We start from the raw sequence: 19055 nt of genomic DNA, 5'->3' as shown, positions 1-19055 counted from the left end.
TCTCATAACATCAGTGAAAATGCACCGAAGTATACTGAAAACCAGCTAAAATACAGTAAGAGCTCTATTCACAAACCTTTCATCATCTTATAAAAACATGAAGATAAGATGAAAAATGTGGGGAATGGGTATGTAATGAGTGGTGGTGCAGGTCACTGAGAAATGGGGATGAAACATGTAGCAGTTTTAAAAGCAAACAAGACATGGAAGGGGAGAGAAATCACTGGAGGCATGGGGGCAAAGGGCAGCATTTTTCATATAAGGGCACTTCAATCAGGCATAGTTATAAACCAGACATTTTTATATATCATTCCATCATGTTTAAAAGTATTTGGTAGATTCTGTGTCAAATCAATGAAACAATATTCATTTGTTAAAAGTTTTCTACTTTGCACTATAACTTGAGAAGGAGCATAATAATGAATTCTAGGTCATAAGTTAAAACTTTATTTCAAATAGAAATGTTATCTCTCTCTTACATGACAAACAACATCTCAGACAGATAATCTGTTCTGGCTAATGGAAAAGTTTAGAAAAAAGAGAGAGAGAGAAAGATGTACTCAAACACAGATAACTTCATGCTTTCCAATTTCCTGGGAGTAAAAGCAGTTTGTTACGAAATAGGACCCAATCTCATACGCAGTGGGCACTCGGCCAGTGCTGCTTTCAGAACCCAAGATAACTAAGAAGGAGTGTCCAGTTCAGGAGTAACACACACACATATACACAAATAAATAAAAGCCACATGCATTTTTGCTGTTGTAGTGTTGTAACTATCCTAACTGCAGGTTTACATTCATCCTTGTTGGAAGCAAGGTCAGTTTATCGACTCTATTTGGTCTTACTGACCTTTAAGTTAAAGTGTTTTAAAAGGTTAGTACTACTATCAATTATGAAAGGAAGGGAAGACGTTCAATGTTTAACTTATCTTGAAATGGTTAAAATTAGCTGCTTGCTTAGATGGAAGAATCAGATTATAATATGCAGTCTGGAAATGTCTGTTCATTTATTATAGCAGCCTTGCCGAAAACTTAAACCACCAGGGCTGCTTGCTTTTTTCACCAGACTATTTCAAATTCACAGTGTCAGAGGTGTGACATCTGCTGTAAATAAGCATCAGCTCAGCCTGAAGAAATACAATTCCACTAGAGCTTTGTGTCAACTCTTATAAACGTTTTTTCTTCTCATTGCATGATTTCTTTTAGGCTTTGGTTCTGTAGCCAGCATTCTTTTTATCTATTAATATAACATTATTTTGTAAGTCATTCTAAAGTTGTATCTTTCGTGTGTGTGTATGTGTGTGTATATATATGTTGAGCCTTTTATTCATATATATATGAATATTATTTTATTCATATATATATATAAAATGTCTTTACTATTAGGCCATTTGACCAGAGCACAAGAAATTTTAAAAGAAGAATTTCATCATGGTTACCTGATAAGTGAGGCAATAATTTGTTATCTAGAGAAGTAGATGTAAATGTCCGAACAATATATACAAGAATTTTAATACCATATTAAAAACACCTTAGGTATACAAAATAAGGACTACAAAATAGTGGCTAGCACACATTTTATCACATACACTTCTCCATTAAAACACAGAAGGAACAGAGAACATGAGAAATTCCAAAGGAAAGAAAGACGTATAGAAGTTAAGAATCAATTTTGTTGGCATGACTGATGTACTGTACATAGAAGATTAGATAACAGCTTCAAATTTATACTGGTTGTTTGCAAGCCAGGGGCAAAAGGGCGCTAGATTAAAAGATGTTACCCTAATTTTAGCAAAGTAAATATCTTCTGGGTTACTCAAAACTTTGAAGTTATCTACGACTGAGTTACCTTTGATGCAACTAATAATGCTGGTAGAATCTCAGTTTTTATGAAGACAGAATGTTAAAACACCTCTCTGTTGCTGTATGACTGACTTACTACTGAATTACTAGCACTTACTACTAACTACTAGCACTTCCTACTTACTACCTAATTATTTTTTGAGACAGGGTCTTGCTCTATCACCCAGACTGGAGTGCAATGGCACCATCACAGCTCACTACAGCCTAGAGCTCCTCGGCTCAAGTGATCCTCTTGCCTCAGCCTCCCAAGTAGCTGGGACTACAGGTGTGTGCCACCATGCCTTGGCTAATTTTTGTATTTTTAGTAGAGACGAGGTCTCACTATGTTGACTAGGCTGGTCTCGAACTTCTAGGCTCAGCTCAAGTGATCCACCTACCTTGGCCTTCCAAAGTGCTGGGATTACAGCTGTGAGCCAGAATACCCCCAGCCCCCTGAATTATTACTACATTATTGAATTAGTAAGAAATATTAATAATCTGTCCATTTTGACAATGTTTATATTAATAGCATTAAAAGTATTTATAGAGGGCCAGTGGTCTTAGAACACAGTGCCTGGTATGATTTAACCAAAATGTGTTCTCAGTACGAATTCATGTGCGAGAGTCAAAAGAAGACTGTCCCAAGCCATCACCTGTCTCTACAGCTACACAGCAATCAGAAGGAGTTAAAACCATTTTGCTCAAGTCAGAAAGGAAAGGCTTCTAATGATCGATAAGTTTGATCTCCCATTCCAGCACCAGCTACCGCTGAGGAAAATGATGAAGTATAAATGAGAAGTAAACGACCTCTGTCCATTTCTGCCTCCAGTCCAATTGGTCTTCTAGTGACAGACTACATATTGCCTTTTGTCAAGAATCAGCAGTTCTTCAATTGTTTACCACGTACGTAAGTAAAAATTAAACAAGGAAAATTGCTACCATGTTCAGATAACCTCTGTAAACTGTGATATTATCTTGTGTAGGTCTTACTTTAAAAATTAGAGCTCAAGACAATGTTCTTTGCTTCATGGCTACTTCCTTTCCTCCTCCTTGCTGATTGAGGGTGCCCTTCATGTCATAATCTTTCTATGACTAAAGCCTGATGGTCAAGCTGCTAAGACAGCCCCTACAGATCTTTTCTCTGATCACAGATCCCTTAAGGGATCTTATCTTCCTATTTGAACATTTCAAGGCTGTGACCCTGTGAATACATAGCCACTGGTGGAGGTAAAATTTGAAGGTAAGTATGGGAAGAGCAGTTGAATTCCCGGATAGAACAGATTGTTTATAAAAGTCCAAATACTCTTAATAACTTCTAATCATTAGGGCTAGATTCTACATGTTAACAGATTTATTTGCACATATTCTGTAAGCCAAAAAATAGCTTTGTTATGAGTACAGTTCCTTAAGTATTCGAATGATGAGTTTTCATCTCCTTTGGTCACCCTCTAGATTTGGCTGGAGGAACTTTTCATGAAGAACTTGGCTTATTCTCTTAGTGGAACAAGAGAAACAAAGCCACTGAGTATTTTTCTTCTAGATTTTTCTTTAAAAAATATTGAATGATATCCTGACTGGTGTGATAAAAAGGAGGTAAATTTGCTTGGGCAATACTTGAGCCTTTTATTCAAAAAACATATTTATTTCAGAAAATAAACATTTGAAAATACGATAGCTACAAATGGCAGTGTTATTTATCACTCTGAATGTAAAGTTCTCTTTATGTGTTTGACATGTAATTTGAATGAATGCAATATATGTGTGGGGGAAAGCTGTGCTTCAGTGGAAAACATCTGGAACCCAGCTTCTGGATTATCTGATTCAGATTCTAAGAGGGTTATTTTACAGCTCTTTCCATGACTGACAGAAATACAACATCATTTTTCTCTACAGAGGGGCAAATTCTATCCTGGAGGGTGAAGAGTCAATTGATTTCCCTTGCCCACTGTGGAAGAAGCCAGTTTGGGTTTCATTTGCATATTCATGTCAATATACCTGATCTACAAATATGTCTGTTCTTTGATTCTCCTTTGAACAAGTTACAACATTTGGTTCTCTTACTGAACTGAGTTAAATAAATTCTTTAACACTTGTTCATCTGATATTTGCATAAAAATCATAATGCTGCATTTTAAAAAAATTATCCTTTAACATACAGTAAATATGCACCACAGAGCCACTACATGAGATGCAATAAACATTTACAAGCACTTTTAGACACAAAGACTTCTAGATCACCAACTAGCTTTAACACTGAGTTACTGGACCCAATTTTAGTTTGTTTCTTCTCAGTGATTTTGTTTTTCCTATATCCTGAAACATTTTGACCTTTTATAGTATTGGGACTTATTTCCAACTACACAAAAAGATAAAATAATTAGAATATAATTATTATTATAACTATTATATTTAATAAGACATATTGGAAAATATTATTTGGAAAAAAAATTTTTTTAAAGACTGAGTCTGACTATGTTGCCCAGGCTGGATTGCAGGGGTTATTCATAGGCGTGACTGTAGCACAGTGCGGCCTCAAACACCTGGCCTCAAATGATCCTTTCAAGTAGACATGTGCCACTGTGCCCGGCAAGTGATGATACAATAGAGAAATAAATCATCGCGATTTTACTATCCTTTACTTTACTTTTCTTACTTTTATTTTGAGATGGAGTCTTGCTCTGTCGCCCAGGCGGGAGTGCAGTGGTGCGATCTCGGCTCACTGCAACCTCCGCCTCCCGGGTTCAAGCAATCCTCATGCCTCAGCTTCTCGAGTAGCTGGGATTACAGGCATGCGCCACCATGCCCAGCTAATTGTTGTATTTTTAGTAGAGATGGGGTTTTACCATGTTGGCCAGGCTGGTCTTGTAACTCCTGACCTCAAGTGATCCACCCTTCTCAGCTTTGCTTAAAGTATTGCCTGATGTTCCAAGAATGTACCAAAGACATTGGGACAGTGTTTTTTATAATCTTTTTCTTTTTAACCTTACATTGAACGCAGCTGAGAATTCAGAAATTTTCATTTCTGTCCATAATAGCAGAGAGAAGATGAATAAGAACATAAATACAAAAAGATAGCTAGCAGTACTCTAGACTCTAATGATAACGATAAAATTGTATAAATTAAATCTCAGAGTATGAGCCTTTATATAAGACAAACAAATAAATATTCACTAAATCAATGAGTAAACAATATTATTTCTAAGGACAAAAAGGAAATCTGCTACCCAGTCAGTCATTCCACAGGATGTCATCATGCAATATTTTTGGACAAAAATTTTTACTAAAAGAACACGTGACAGTATTTTATCTTTTATGAGGTTTGTACTAAGAAATTTACATAAGAAACTGTACATAAGAAATATGGCTCATAAGTGGACAAATGCTTAAGGCACTGACTGAAAGGAAATAGCATAGAAATGAAAAAATCAATTAAATATATCATTCTAATCAATGTCTAAAAATGAAAATGTTTTGCTATCATCAGCTGAAGAAAATGAACACCTTCTAACAAAATTACGAGCCATGAAAACTTTCAAAAGTATTTCATTTTGAGGATGTAAATGCAAGAACCACCAGGAGCAATAAGCTGGAACCTCTTAGAAATGTATTTGAAAACTGAATCAGTATTTACAAAATAGGTATGTTCCAGGGTCATCCATGCACAATTACTTGCATTCAACGGAAATCACCCATTATGAAAATGAGTATCTTCATACCAGAAACACATGCAAGAAAAATTTGAGTTTGTTAAATTCTTGCTAATTTCCAATGCAGTTTTTAAAGCAGGCTTTGATTTACATATTTGTAAATTATTTGTAATATCACTTAAAAATATATTTTAAACAGTCCATTGGTTCAAATGGTAACTGTTGCTGATGACTGTTCTTCCTGTATAGCAATAGCTAATAAATGTAGACTTTGTTAAATGCTGTAAGATAGAAAGTGTTACGTCTTTTCCAAAAATGACATAATCAAAAACAAAACAAAACAGAACAGAACAATAACAAAAGTATAATTACTGAGAGTGAGAGGGATGACTTTGTAAAAGAGTTGGCCTGGCTGCAACATAGTACTTAAAAGTTATTTTAAAATGAGTAAGGTTTAGGCTGACTCTGAGTGCCCTGCCTGGGAGTCAGCCCTGCTTCGCAAGGAGCAGTACCATTTAAGAAAAGATTCCTGTCTAAAATAAATAATTACATTAAAATAAAAATTAAAACAAGTAAGGTTTAAACAGATGCAGAGATGGGGAAAGAAAATATGCCAGGCAAATAAATGGCCTGAGTATGACACCAAGGTAGAAAAGCAGAGGACATGTTTAGGAAGGCAAGTTGGCTGGCTTGGAAAAGAAAATGGAAACAAAGACTACTAAGCAGAATATTAAATATATTTTACAATTTAACATTTTTTAAACTTTGATCTTACAGTAGGAAAAAAACCCTAAGTTTCAAAGTTTATGTACACATTGTTCATGACCTCAAATCTAATATAAAAGGGAATCCAGGATTTCAGCCTGTAACTCAGGTGGTGGTCCATGATAAAATCACCTAATCTCTCTGGGTTTCCTCATCTATAAGTAAGCTTCATACTTCAAGAATTCATTTTTAAAGATGAACATAATTTCCACTTACTTCATTTGGTTGCTGTTGGTCTTAAATGAGATACATATTTTAAAATGTTTTGTCAACTATAACGCTTCGTATATAAATGGTAGGTGAAATTTCTCTACTAGTGGTAAGACAATTCATGGTAGACGAATTGAAGCCCTCATGAACTGGGGGGTGGGGTGGGGGGAGCGAGAGCAAAAATAACAGAAGCAGCTTAAAATATTTTTCTCTTTACAAGAATCCTACAGAGATCAAACTAAATAGCCCAACAATGATATCTTACGAATGCTCTATAATTAATTTCTATTTTCCATTGCTTGTCTACTGGGATTTTCTTGACCATCTCCTACTCTTCCATTTTGATGAGATATTAGTAAATTAATTTGCTTTGTTGCAGATGCCATGCATTTCTTCCTCTATGTAGTTCAATGTCTAAATATTTAATATTTTTCTGCTTTATCCCTTGGAGTCCCTAAAAATCAAATTGCAGGGCAACTTAGTTTATATAAATTCTATCACAAAAGTTGCAGATAAAGAAAATGATAGACTATCTTTGTGTAGTACAGTTTTAAGTACTGGGAATTTGCCGACTATTCCTATATTCTAGGGACTATTCTTTCATCTGGTTTTCAGAACATTAAATTAGTTTTCTTTGTACCTTACTGATACTATTTTCCTATCTTGTTCTCAGTACCTTTCGAGAGTCACCAAAATCTAGACTTACATTTGTCTACCAACTCCCTTTTGAAAAATTAATCAACTTCCTATATACAAACTACTTTCTTTAGTCTGATCACTCACAAATTATTCCCACTTTTATGTTTCCTTGTAATCTCAAACTCAGCTCATCTCTTCCAGTTTATTTAGACCCACTCCTAGTTTCCAAATCTCTTCCAATAAGTTCTACATTTATCACTGCATTCACAGTGTTTACTGGTATAATGCCTGGTTGGTTCAAAGAAATGGAAAAGGCACTATTGAAAAAGTCACTATATTCTGGACTTTAAAACATCATGCTTACTGGAAGTTAACTCTCCTAAACCATGAAGTCATCTCAGCTTTCTGTCTATTTGGGAGTAGATTCTTGATCTCTAGCCTTCAAGGCATGTCACAGATCAGTCACGGTAACTGATACTCCAGGTGCATCTATCAGTCTACTTGTACCACTCAGTCACCAACCACTGTGACCATATTTATATTACTGTGGACAATATAAATGAAACGAACAAACAAAAACTTAATTATAGGTCAAGCACAGTGGCTCACTCTTATAATCTCAACAACTTTGGGAGGCAGAGGTGGGCAGATCGCTTGAGCCCAGTAGGTTGAGGCTGCAGTGAGCCATGATCACGCCACTCCACTCCAGCCTGGGCAAAAAAAGCGAGACCCTATCTCAACAAAGAAACAAAAAAAACGAATTAGCAAATCAGTCATCTTCACCTTGTATTATTAAAAAATAAGAGTAAAAGGCCAGGCACAGTGGCTCACGCCTGTAATCCCAGCACTCTGGGAGGCCGAGGCAGGTGGATCACCTGAGGTCGGGAGTTGGAGACCAGCCTGACTAACATGGAGAAGCCCCATCTCTACTAAAAATACAAAATTAGCCAGCTGTAGTGGCGCATGTCTGTGATCCCAGCTACTCAGGAGGCTGAGGCAGGAGAATCACTTGAACCGGGGAGGTAGAGGTTGCGGTGAGCTGAGATTGCGCCATCGCACCCCAGCCTGGGCAAAAAGAAATAGAGTAACATTAGAATACAGAGAATGAAAAGGGAAAATATTATAAGATGCTGGAATGTAAGGATGAAAAAATAATATTTAGTACTAAAGGGCAGCATCATTAAAGTGGAAGAAATGCAAAATAATTAGTGTCAAATGCAATAAAAACATGAATTCCTATCTGCCATACTTTTTGGGCCAAATAGTATTGTCATACATTTTAGTAATATTTCATTGTAACAGGCACCCACTGAGCTATAATGTAACTAACTCTATGGCAGAAGCTTCATCTTCTGGGCAAAACTACCACACAGTTCAATCTCCCTTCATCTAATCAATTTTTTTGTCAAGTCTTACTTAGCTTCAATTACCACTATAAGGATTTTTCAATAAAATAGTAATGGAAAAACTACAAGTTAACCACATGTGGATGTGCATCTCTGGAGACACAGCGAGTCTGAAACTTGAAGAGAGATGCTAAGGTTGAAGTCACAGACTTGGGAGACATCACTGAAAGAACACACAGTAGCTAAAGCTCAGAGATCACCTAGCAAAATGTGAAGAGGAAACAATAACTGCAGCCAAAGCTTTCAGGAAATCCACTATTTAATAACTTTCAGGTGGAGCAACCAGTTAGAAGTTCTAAGAAGGAACAGTCAGAAAAGTAGAAGGAAGACAAGAAAAGAGATACTTCCCTAGTTTAAAAAAATATATATACACAGTTTCGCATTCGAGAAAGTAGCTAATAGATCAAACAAGATGAGGTATTAAAATAGGCTGCTGGATTTAGCAAGTAGGAGATAGTAAGAGGCCACAGATAGAACATAAAATGAATACAAAAGAATTAAGGAACTAAAATTAAACCATAGCGCCAGTATCAAACTTCCTCAAAGTCAGACAAGCATATCTTAGGAAACAGATCTTCCTAGGGGACTCATTTCCTCAGAAAAGCAGCCCTTTCCAAAACCATGTACTATAATTCTTTTGAAAATCATCAGAGTCCAACAGAAAAACAGACAATGGACATGAACAGGCAATTCACAAAAAGAGAAAGAAAAATGGCACAAATACTTTTAAAATATCCACAGGAGGAAAAGCGCAAATTTTAAAAAGCAACAGCCACACATTAAAATTACATTATATATAACATAATTACATTACATACAAAAATACACTTCATTTCCTTCAAAGTAGCATATAAAATACTCTGAACAACCATACCACTTAAAAACAACTAAATGCTGGAAAAAACATTTCTAAAGCATCCTTTGAACTGCTTTGCTGATGGCACTGAAAAGTCAGTGATGCTCAGAAGCCAAAAACAAAGTGAAAGCAGAAAACTAGGGAGGTAAGTGGAGCACTGAAATAGCCTCTCATTCTGGAGACATCTACAAAACACTAGCAACAATCTGAAGCTTTCACCTTGTAAATTGGATGATGCAGCAGAGGAGTTAGAAAACAAAGCCTAAGATCTGTCCAGAATTAGGAGTCTAACAGGAGATCCTGTCCCACAGAAAGCTGGAACCTCCACCCAAAATTATACTCAAATGTAAAGATCAATGAAAAGTAGTTACCTCAAAGACGGGAAAAGGCAAGATAACTTTTCTGCTCCCAACTATGTGGTGGGAGGAAGAGAAAACGATCTCCCCCTTGAGAACTGATATCACCAGCCAGATGCTATACGGTGTTGCAGCTCATGTGGGGCTACAACTCAAGCTGAGAATTTCTTTTTAAATGGTTCCCAGTTGGTACAAGTACCTCTAGGCACATGATAAAATAAACACATACCCGCCTCAGAGAAAATGCACTTTCAAGCCAGGAGTCAAAAAATTCCTGTAGACACAAGTTCAAGAAATATGAATTTCTGGTTAAAAAAATCATAGAAGACAAAATAATTAAATAAATAAGGGACCATGAGCTACAGCCAGTACAATTAGATCCAAAGTGTTCAGATATTGAATTGCTCAGATTCAGACTATAAAATAAGTATGTTTTAATTTGTTTAAAGCAACACTTCTTAACACTACTAGGTCAATATTTCCTTTTTATAATAAATATTTTTGTAATGCCCCTATTCTTATACTGAAATAAATTTAAAGTAATCTCTATATACATATAATTTAAACTATCTATATTCCTTAACCATAATATATAGAAAAAAGTAATTTATAGTAAACCAATACATACTTCAATTTTAAAATGTAGTGGTAAAACTACACAAGAATACAGTAAAATAACAATGCTTGTACTTATCTATGATAAATAAATTGACTTTAAGCCATTCTATACAAGTAAAAGAAAATGAAAGAAGAGGTACATGGGTATACCAAGATAAAAATTATCCTGAGTAATATACATATATAGAAAGAGGAAGAAAAATCACCTTGATTGAAGCAGCATAACATGTCACGGCAAATTAAACACTCAACACTGCAAAAATGAGAAATATAACACTCTTCAAATGAGCTACATGTTAGGTATAAGTGTAGGAGCCAAATAATTTCCTATGCTGTCAGATGGCAGATGATAGTGATGATGTGTAGCAGAAAACATACCACATCTATTTTAATTCAACCTCATGCTGAGACATAAATTCAGTGTCACGCATATAAAAAGACTTTAGAGACCAGATCCTTTAATAGGTGATGGGGAATAGCTGATGGATTGGAAAACAAAAACTAATACAAGAGGTAATAAATAAATTATCTCTGGAAATGGTACCACAGTCAGGCTGTAAAACAACTTGCAACCCCAAAATAAATTTCTACATGTAGTTTTTACAGTACAGATATTTTATCTCTGTATTACAAAAAAGTTATGAATACTGTGTATAGGTTCAGTGGGCTTCTGAATATGATAGACTTAGACTTACTCTTCTGCAGTCTACAGCTTTAACACTGGGAAAGATATGAGGCAACTGTTTATTGTCACTGGACAGGACAATAGGTAGTAAAAAAAACTGTAGTGCTTGATAGAAGGGAAACACTCAAAGTAAGCCCAGATGTTTGCCCTAGCTTTCTGCCTGGGTAGACTTTTGGGACTAAGGGGCAAGAAGACAATGAAACGCAAGCACAGCAGTGATCTCAGTGAGCCATAAAGGCATAAATTTCAGCTCAGAGCTTCTAAAGCAGTTGGAATTCATGGGACAGGATACTGGAGAGAAGAGATCTGCACAAATCCTGTACCTTTCCCTCATTCTTAATTAAAGACCAGGTTGCATGTGTACAGCTTGAGACCCTTCAAAACACAGCAGCAGACTTTGTTGTTTGGCAGAGAGATAAGCAAAAATATCCAAGGCCACAAAATGCTGGGAGATACTGGAGTTCTGGCCTAGTGAGAAGTAAAGAAACCACACTGGATTTTAAATCAAGAAACACAGGCATTTCACTTGAGATCCTAGTAAACTCATGACTTAGGAATAAGGATTATACTCTATGTACCTTATGACTGCATTCTAGGACTAAGCAAAACATGAAAATAGATCTACCATTATCCAGAATAAAAACAAAACTGGTAGAGCAAAAACTGTCTACCAGAACAAAAGTCAACATCTTGTAGAGAAGACAAATGACTCGGACTCCCTACAATCTATCAGCCCAACATTCTATATACAATAAAAAAATTACTAGGCATGAAGAGCAGCAGGAAAAAGTGACTCATATTTAAGGAAAAAAGTAGTCAAGATCTTAAAAAGACCCAAATGTGAGAAACAGCAGGAAATAACTCAAAATAGCTATCATAAATATGCTCAACAACTTAAAAGAAAAGATGGACATAATGAATGAACAAATGAGGAATAGTAGTAGAAAAATAATAAGAACAGAGGCTGGGCACAGTGGCTCATGCTTGTAATTCCAGCACCTTGGGAGGACTGCTTGAGCCCAGGAGTTCAGACCAGCCTGGGCAACATGGCGAAATCCTGTCTCTACCAAAAAAAAAAAAAAAAAGCCAGGCATGGTGGCGTGCACATACTCAGGAGGCTGAGATGGGAAGGCTGCTTGAACCTGGGAGGTTGAGACTGCAGTGAGCCATGATCATGCCACTGCACTCCGGCTGGGGCTGGAAGGAAGACCCTGTCTGAAGGAAAGAGGGAAGGAAGAAAGACAGACTATTAAAATAACAACAACCAGGAATATTAGAACTGAAAACTACAGTATCTAAAATGAAAATATCCATGGATTGAGTAACAGTAACTTAGAAACTGAAGAAAAATGTAGTGAACTTAAAAAGCAGATTATAAAGAAATAGCACAAACTGAATCAAAGAAAATAAAGAAATTTGAATATAATAAATATGAAGATATTTTTGCTTATCTCTCTGCCAGACAACAAAGCCTGCTGCTGTGCTTTGAAGGGCCTCAACCTGTGCACATGCAACCTGGCCCTTAATCAAGACTAAGGAGGGAGAGGTACAGGAGTTCTCCTTTGCACAGATCTCTTCTCCCCAGCATCCTGTCCCATGAATTCCAACTGCTTTAGAAACCCTGAGTTGAATTTTACAGTTCTAAATATGAATCTATTCATATTTTACAGTTCTTTATTTTCTTTTTAAGATACTGTTATTCGTAGTGACATGAGGGACAATATGAAATGGTCTGATATATACATATATGTAATTAGAATCTCAGACGAAGAAGAATGGAGCAGAATAAAAAACACACGAAGAAATGATGGCCAAACATTTCCCCAGTTTTATGAAAAACATTGTGGATCAACAAATCCAAAAAGCTCAGAGAACCCAAAACATAATAAATACAAATAAATGCCCCCAAACCCCACACTTTGGCACATCATAATTCAGCTACTTAAAGCCCAAATAAAGGAGTAAGAAAAAAGATACATTTTATACTATGGAACAAATAAATGAATAATATATAACATCCTCTCAGAAATAATGAAGACCAGTTGACAAGGGGACATCTTAAAAGTAGTTAAAAAAAAAAAAAAAAAACCTTTCAATTGAGAATTCTAAATCTATTAAAAATACCTTTTAAAAATGAGGGCAAAATAAAGATATCTGAGTGAATTTTTGGCCAGCAGACTTCACAAGAAGAAATGCTAAAATAAATAAATCAATAAATAAAATTTAAAAAAAAGATGTTCACATTCAAGAAAAATGTAAACTCATGGAAACTCACTGGTTTGCACCTCGGGTGTATGACTCCCCAACGGGGGGCACCCCAAAGTGGCAAGAAGTCCCCTGGGGCACGGGGATAGGACAAAAGGTGATCAATGTCCCTCCATTCCTCAGAGTTCCTAGGACCTAAGTTGATTGCTCTCCAGGTTTCAGGCTGTCACTCTCCCACTCCCTCCACAGAATCAGTCAGTCCCATTCCGGTACCTGTGGGTTCACCTTTTTTTCATCATCCCCTACTGTCTCCAAGACATTTTGTCCATAAAAGCAAGGTGAAATGGGGATAAAGACAGGTCTACAGAAACTAATAAATAAAACTAGAAATGAGAGATGTGTACAGGAAATGCTATCTATTTAAAGCAAAAGTAATAATACTGAATTGTGGGACTTACAAATTATGTCAAAATAAAAAATGTATGACATAATAGCACCAAGAATGACACCAGGGTGGTGGTGAATGGAATTAAATTTTGGTAGCATTGTTACATTTTATAGCAAATGAAACAATATTAACCAAAAAGATTGCAGAAAAAAAATACAAACAAAAACAATTAGAGCATTGTTACATTGTATTACCTTTTTACATTTTATAGCAAATGAAACAATACTGACCAAAAAGATGGCAGAAAACAAATACAAACAAAACCAAATAAGAAAAAGAGAAAACAGAGCAAAATGGCAGACCTGCATCTAACCATATCAATAATTACATTAAGTACAAATGGTCTCAAATCCCAATTAAAAGGTACAGATCATCAGGTTTGATTTAAAAACACACACACTAATTATATCTTGACTGCAAGAGACATATTTTAAATATAAGTCACAGATATGTTGAAATTAAAAGGAAACAAACAGTAGGCCGGGTGCAGTGTCTCACACCTATAATCCCAGTACTTTGGGAGGCCGCGGCGGGTGGATCACCTGAGATCAGGTGTTCGAGACCAGTGTGGTCAACATGGTGAAACCCTGTCTCTACTAAAAATATAGAAATTAGCCAGGCATGGTGGCAGGTGCATGTAATCCCAGCCTGTAATCCCGAGTATGGTAAGCTGAGGCAGAATTACTTGAACCTAGGAGGCAGAGGTTGCAGTGGGCCAAGATTGTGCCACTGCACTCCAGCCTGGGTGACAGGAGCGAAACACCATCTCAAAATACACACACACACACACACACACACATACACACCCACATACACACCATACAACCATAAAAAGTTGGTGTGGCTGTATCAGTGTCAGAAAAGGATATTACAGGGGAGGTGGGACATTTCATAAACATAAAGGGTCAATTCATCAGGAAGACATAATATTCCCAACATGAATGCAATGAATCTGCTGTTAATGCAGTTTCAAAGCACATGAAGCAAACACTGCTAGCACTCATAGAAGAAACAGAGAAATCCACAATCATAGTTGAAATTTAACATTCCTTTCCAGTAACAAGTAAGTTTATGAGTGCACACACACACGCGCGCCATAAAGACATCGATTTGGGCTACACTATCAACCACCATTATCTAATTAACACTATAGAACCATGCACTCAACATCGGCAGAATATTCATTCTTTGCAGGTGCACATGAGCCACTGTCTAGGATAGAACATACCTTGGGACAAAAAAGTCAGTAAATTTCACAACGTGAAAATCTTACAGAATACACACATTTTCTGACCACAACAGAATTAAGTTAGAAATAAATAAGATATATAGAAATTCCAAAATATTTTAATAATACAATATACTTTTAAATAACACTTAGATCAAAGAAGAAATCACAAGGAAAATAAAAATGAAAACAAAATAAAATTTGCGAAATGCAGCTAAAGCAGTGTTTAGGGGAAAATTTAAAAGTTTATCTGTTTATGTTAGAAAAGAAGGTTTAAAAATCAATGGTCTAAGTTTTTACCTAAAGAAGCTAGAAAAAGAGAAAAATAAACCAAAAGTAAATAAAGTAAATTAAGTAATTAAGAGCAGAAACCAATGAAATAGAAAACAATATAAAAAAATTAACAAAGCCAAAAATTGGCTGGAAAGGATTAATAAAAATGAATAAACTCCTAGTTAGAATGATCAAGAAACAAGAGAGAAGAAATCAATTGCCATTATAAGCAATGAAAAAGGGAATATTGGTATGTGTCTTGTAGTCATTAAGAGGACATAAAGGAATATTATAAACAATTTTATGCCAAAGCATTCCACAGCTTACATAAAAAGGACTCGTTCCTTAAAGAAACAAAACATAAGAAAACTGATCTTCAATGCAGCAGTATTGGAAAGCAGGGCCTAATAGGAAGTATTTGGGTCATGGGGGCACTGTCCTTATGAATGGATTAACGTTATTATCCTGGAAATGGGTTTGTTCTTATAGGAATGGGTTCCCTGTAAAAGGACAAGTTTGGTATCCTTTTCTCCCTTTGCTCTCCCATCATGATACAGCAAGAGGGCACTTGCCACATGCCTGCCAGCCTCCAAAACTGTGAGCCAATAAAATTTTTTTTCATTATAAATTACCTAATCAGTGGTATTCTTTTATAGTAGCACAAAATAGACTAAGACACCATCTCACCAAGAATAAAATCAAACTTCATAAACCATGGTCTACATGACCCTGCCAATTTCTCAGCCCTAATCTTGGACCTCTCTTCTCATCAATCAATTCACTCAGTCATACTGGCTGGCCTGCCACTCCTCAAACATGCTCAATTCATTAATGCCTCAGAATCTTTGCACAGGTTTTCCTTTTGAATAAAAATCACTTCCCCCAGAACTTTACAAGGCTTGTTCCCTTACTTCATTCATGTCTCTGCTCAGCTGTCACCTCTTCAGGCATTTCCTGATCACTTAATCTAAAACATTCCAACTATTACTCTGTCCTCTTACCCTGCTATAATTTTCTTCACAGCATTTATCACTACCTGACATCACATTATATACATTTATTAATAAATCTGTTTTTACTTATTTGCCTCACATTCTAAAATCTGTGCTCCAGGACAGCAAGACCCTTGTATGTCCCATTCTCTGCTCCAACTTCATTGCCTAGAACAGTACCTGGTCCATGGCAGGTCTCAACAAAAATTGGTAAAATGAAAGAATTTACAGATGAGAAACTAGATAGAGGAAAAGATAACTGCCCAGGGTTATTACAACTACTTTAATAAATATTAACTAAGTAGTTACTTAGTACTCATGACACAGTAGTGAATAAGGCAGATCAGGTCCTTGTTCTCATGGAGATTACACTTCAAAAGAACTCAGATTATAGGTCTTTCTATTGCAGACATTTCTTTGAAACTTAAAAAAAAAAAAAAATCCCCGGAGAAGGAAAGCAAGCTAATATACAACATTCCTCAGCAATTCAATTACAACCAGTTGTCCCAGCTTTTTCTTTTTCTGTCTTTTCTTTTCTTTTTTTTTTGAGATGGAGTCTCACTCTGTCGCCCAGGCTGGAGTGCAATGGCGTGATCTCAGCTCAATGCAACCTCCACATCCCAGGTTCAAATGAGTCTCCTGCCTCACCCTCCTGAGTAGCTGGGATTACAGGTGCGTGCCACCATGCCTGGTTAATTTTTGTATTTTTAGTAGAGATAGGGTTTCACCATGTTGGCCAGGCTGGTCTTGATCTCCTGACCTTGTGATCCACCCGACTGGGCCTTCCAAAGTGCTGGGATTACAGGCATGAGCCACTGTGCCCAGCCCTCAGCTTTTTCTTTTACTCATTATTAACTACTTTTTTTTCCTTTTAGATATATTTACTTATTAGTCTACATGAATCCTATATACCATTTCTTTTCTTTCTTTTTTTTAATCTAAGGTCTTGCTTTGTTGTCTAGGCTGGTCTCAAACTCCTGGTCTCAAGCAATCCTCCCACCTCAGCTTCCCAAAGTGCTGGGATTACAGCCACGAGCCACCACTCCTAGCCCTATATACCTTTTAAAGCATCATTTGTAAAACACAGTCTTACATTTTATATCGTGTCTTGAACTTCCTAATAAAACCAAGTACCGAAATCAACATTTCTCAGAGATTTTGGTGATCTGTCTAAAAGAAAAAGAACTTTAAAGAAAATTTATGAGGCCATTCATTGTCCTGATAATATAAAAATATACAGTGATTTAAAAACATTGTAAAATCATTTAGTATTAGTTACAATTACTAACTATAAAAATGCCACATGAAAAAATAGAACAAAAACCATATAGTGATGAAAGAAGATGGGTTTTAATTTTTAAAAAGGTGTTATTAGATAAGCACATTATGTACTGATCACTTGGAGAGTCATGGTAAAGTTCACAGTTCTGAGTTCTGGCAAGGTTTTGCTCAGCATCCTACCAACTGGACTTTGAAAAGCAGCCTAACCATGCACTACAGCACACCCAGACTTCCTTCCTAAGGCAAAAAATGAGTAACTGGTTTAGCATTGTCCAAGTGTGTACAGATATGGTTAACTTTTTTAATGTACAGTGAGTGGGTGCTTGCTTTGCCAGCACATATACTAAAGTTGGAACAATACAGACAAGATTAGTATGGCCCCTATACAAGAATGACATACAGGGCTGGGCATGGTGGCTCACACCTATAATCCCAGCAGTTTGGGAGGCTGAGGCAGGTGGATCACTTGAGGTCAGGAGTTCGACACCAGCCTGGCCAACATGGTGAAACCCCATCTCTACTAAAAATACAAAAACTAGCGGGGCAAGGTGGTGCATGTCTTTATCCCAGCTACTCGGGAGGCTGAGGGAGGAGAATCACTTGAACCCAGGAGGCAAAGGTTGCAGTAAGCCAATATTGTGTCCCTGCACTCCAGTCTGGGTGACAAGAGCGAGACTCCATCTCAAAAAAAAAAAAAAAAATGACATACAAATGTATGAAGTATTCCATATTAAATAATAACAGTTATTATTATTAAATAAATAAAGTGAGTGGATTTAGGAATACTCAGGATTTAAACAGGCTTACCTACATAAAATATACATAGAATAAAAAGAAAATAGTGCCTTCAGGTATTTCTGAAACTTTTCTTAATCTATGATGTGATTATTTACCTGCTGCTTCTATTACTGCTCCTAACAGTTTAGTGTTAGACTATTCATAGCACATATACTTGTAGCTATAAATGTCATATGCATTTTTTTTTAAGAGATAGGGTCGGCCAGGCGTGGTGGCTCACGCCTGTAATCCCAGCACTTTGGGAGGCCGACGCAGGCAGATCATGAGGTCAGGAGATCGAAACCATCCTGGTTAACATGGTGAAATCCCATCTCTACTAAAAATACAAAAAATTAGCTGGGCGTGGTAGTGGGCGCCTGTAGTCCCAGCTACTCGGGAGACTGAGGCAGGAGAATGGTGTGAACCCGGGAGGCGGAGCTTGCAGTGAGCCGAGATCACGCCACTGCACCCCAGCCTGGGTGACAGAGTAAGACTGTCTCAAAAACAAACAAACAAAACAACAACAACAACAAAGAGATAGGGTCACACTACATTGCCTGAGCTGGTCTCGAACTCCTGGGCTCAAGTGTTCCTCCCATCTCAGCTTGCCACGTAGCTGAGATTACATATGTGAGTCATTGCACTTGATCCAAAAATTCCAACAACTAGAAATACAACTTTAAAATGTTACCATTAAGATAATTTCCATTGGGTGTAACGTACACTATTCGGGCAACAGGTACATTGCCTGAATGTAGTCAGGCTTCACTACTATACTATGTAGTCAGGCTTCACTACTATACCATGTAACCAAAAGCCACTTGTACC

At 36.7% G+C, this 19055-nt stretch overlaps 1 protein-coding gene and 1 non-coding gene across 2 annotated transcripts in view; one reads left to right on the top strand and one right to left on the bottom strand.

The window, feature by feature from the left end:
- The window catches only part of LIN28B (lin-28 homolog B), a 126554-nt gene that overhangs the window by 15654 nt on the left and 91845 nt on the right, over window positions 1-19055 (bottom strand). The gene's annotated exons all lie outside the window — the stretch shown is intronic.
- LOC126954016 (U6 spliceosomal RNA) lies at window positions 17770-17878 on the top strand. Its single transcript, XR_007725478.1, has one exon. It is a non-coding gene; the product is annotated as a U6 spliceosomal RNA (small nuclear RNA).

Source organism: Macaca thibetana, chromosome 4 (genome assembly GCF_024542745.1).
Source record: "Macaca thibetana thibetana isolate TM-01 chromosome 4, ASM2454274v1, whole genome shotgun sequence".
Classification (NCBI taxonomy): domain Eukaryota; kingdom Metazoa; phylum Chordata; class Mammalia; order Primates; family Cercopithecidae; genus Macaca; species Macaca thibetana.
The sequence above is the reverse complement of the archived record's forward strand: the minus strand, read 5'-3'. Positions and strand labels throughout refer to the sequence as shown.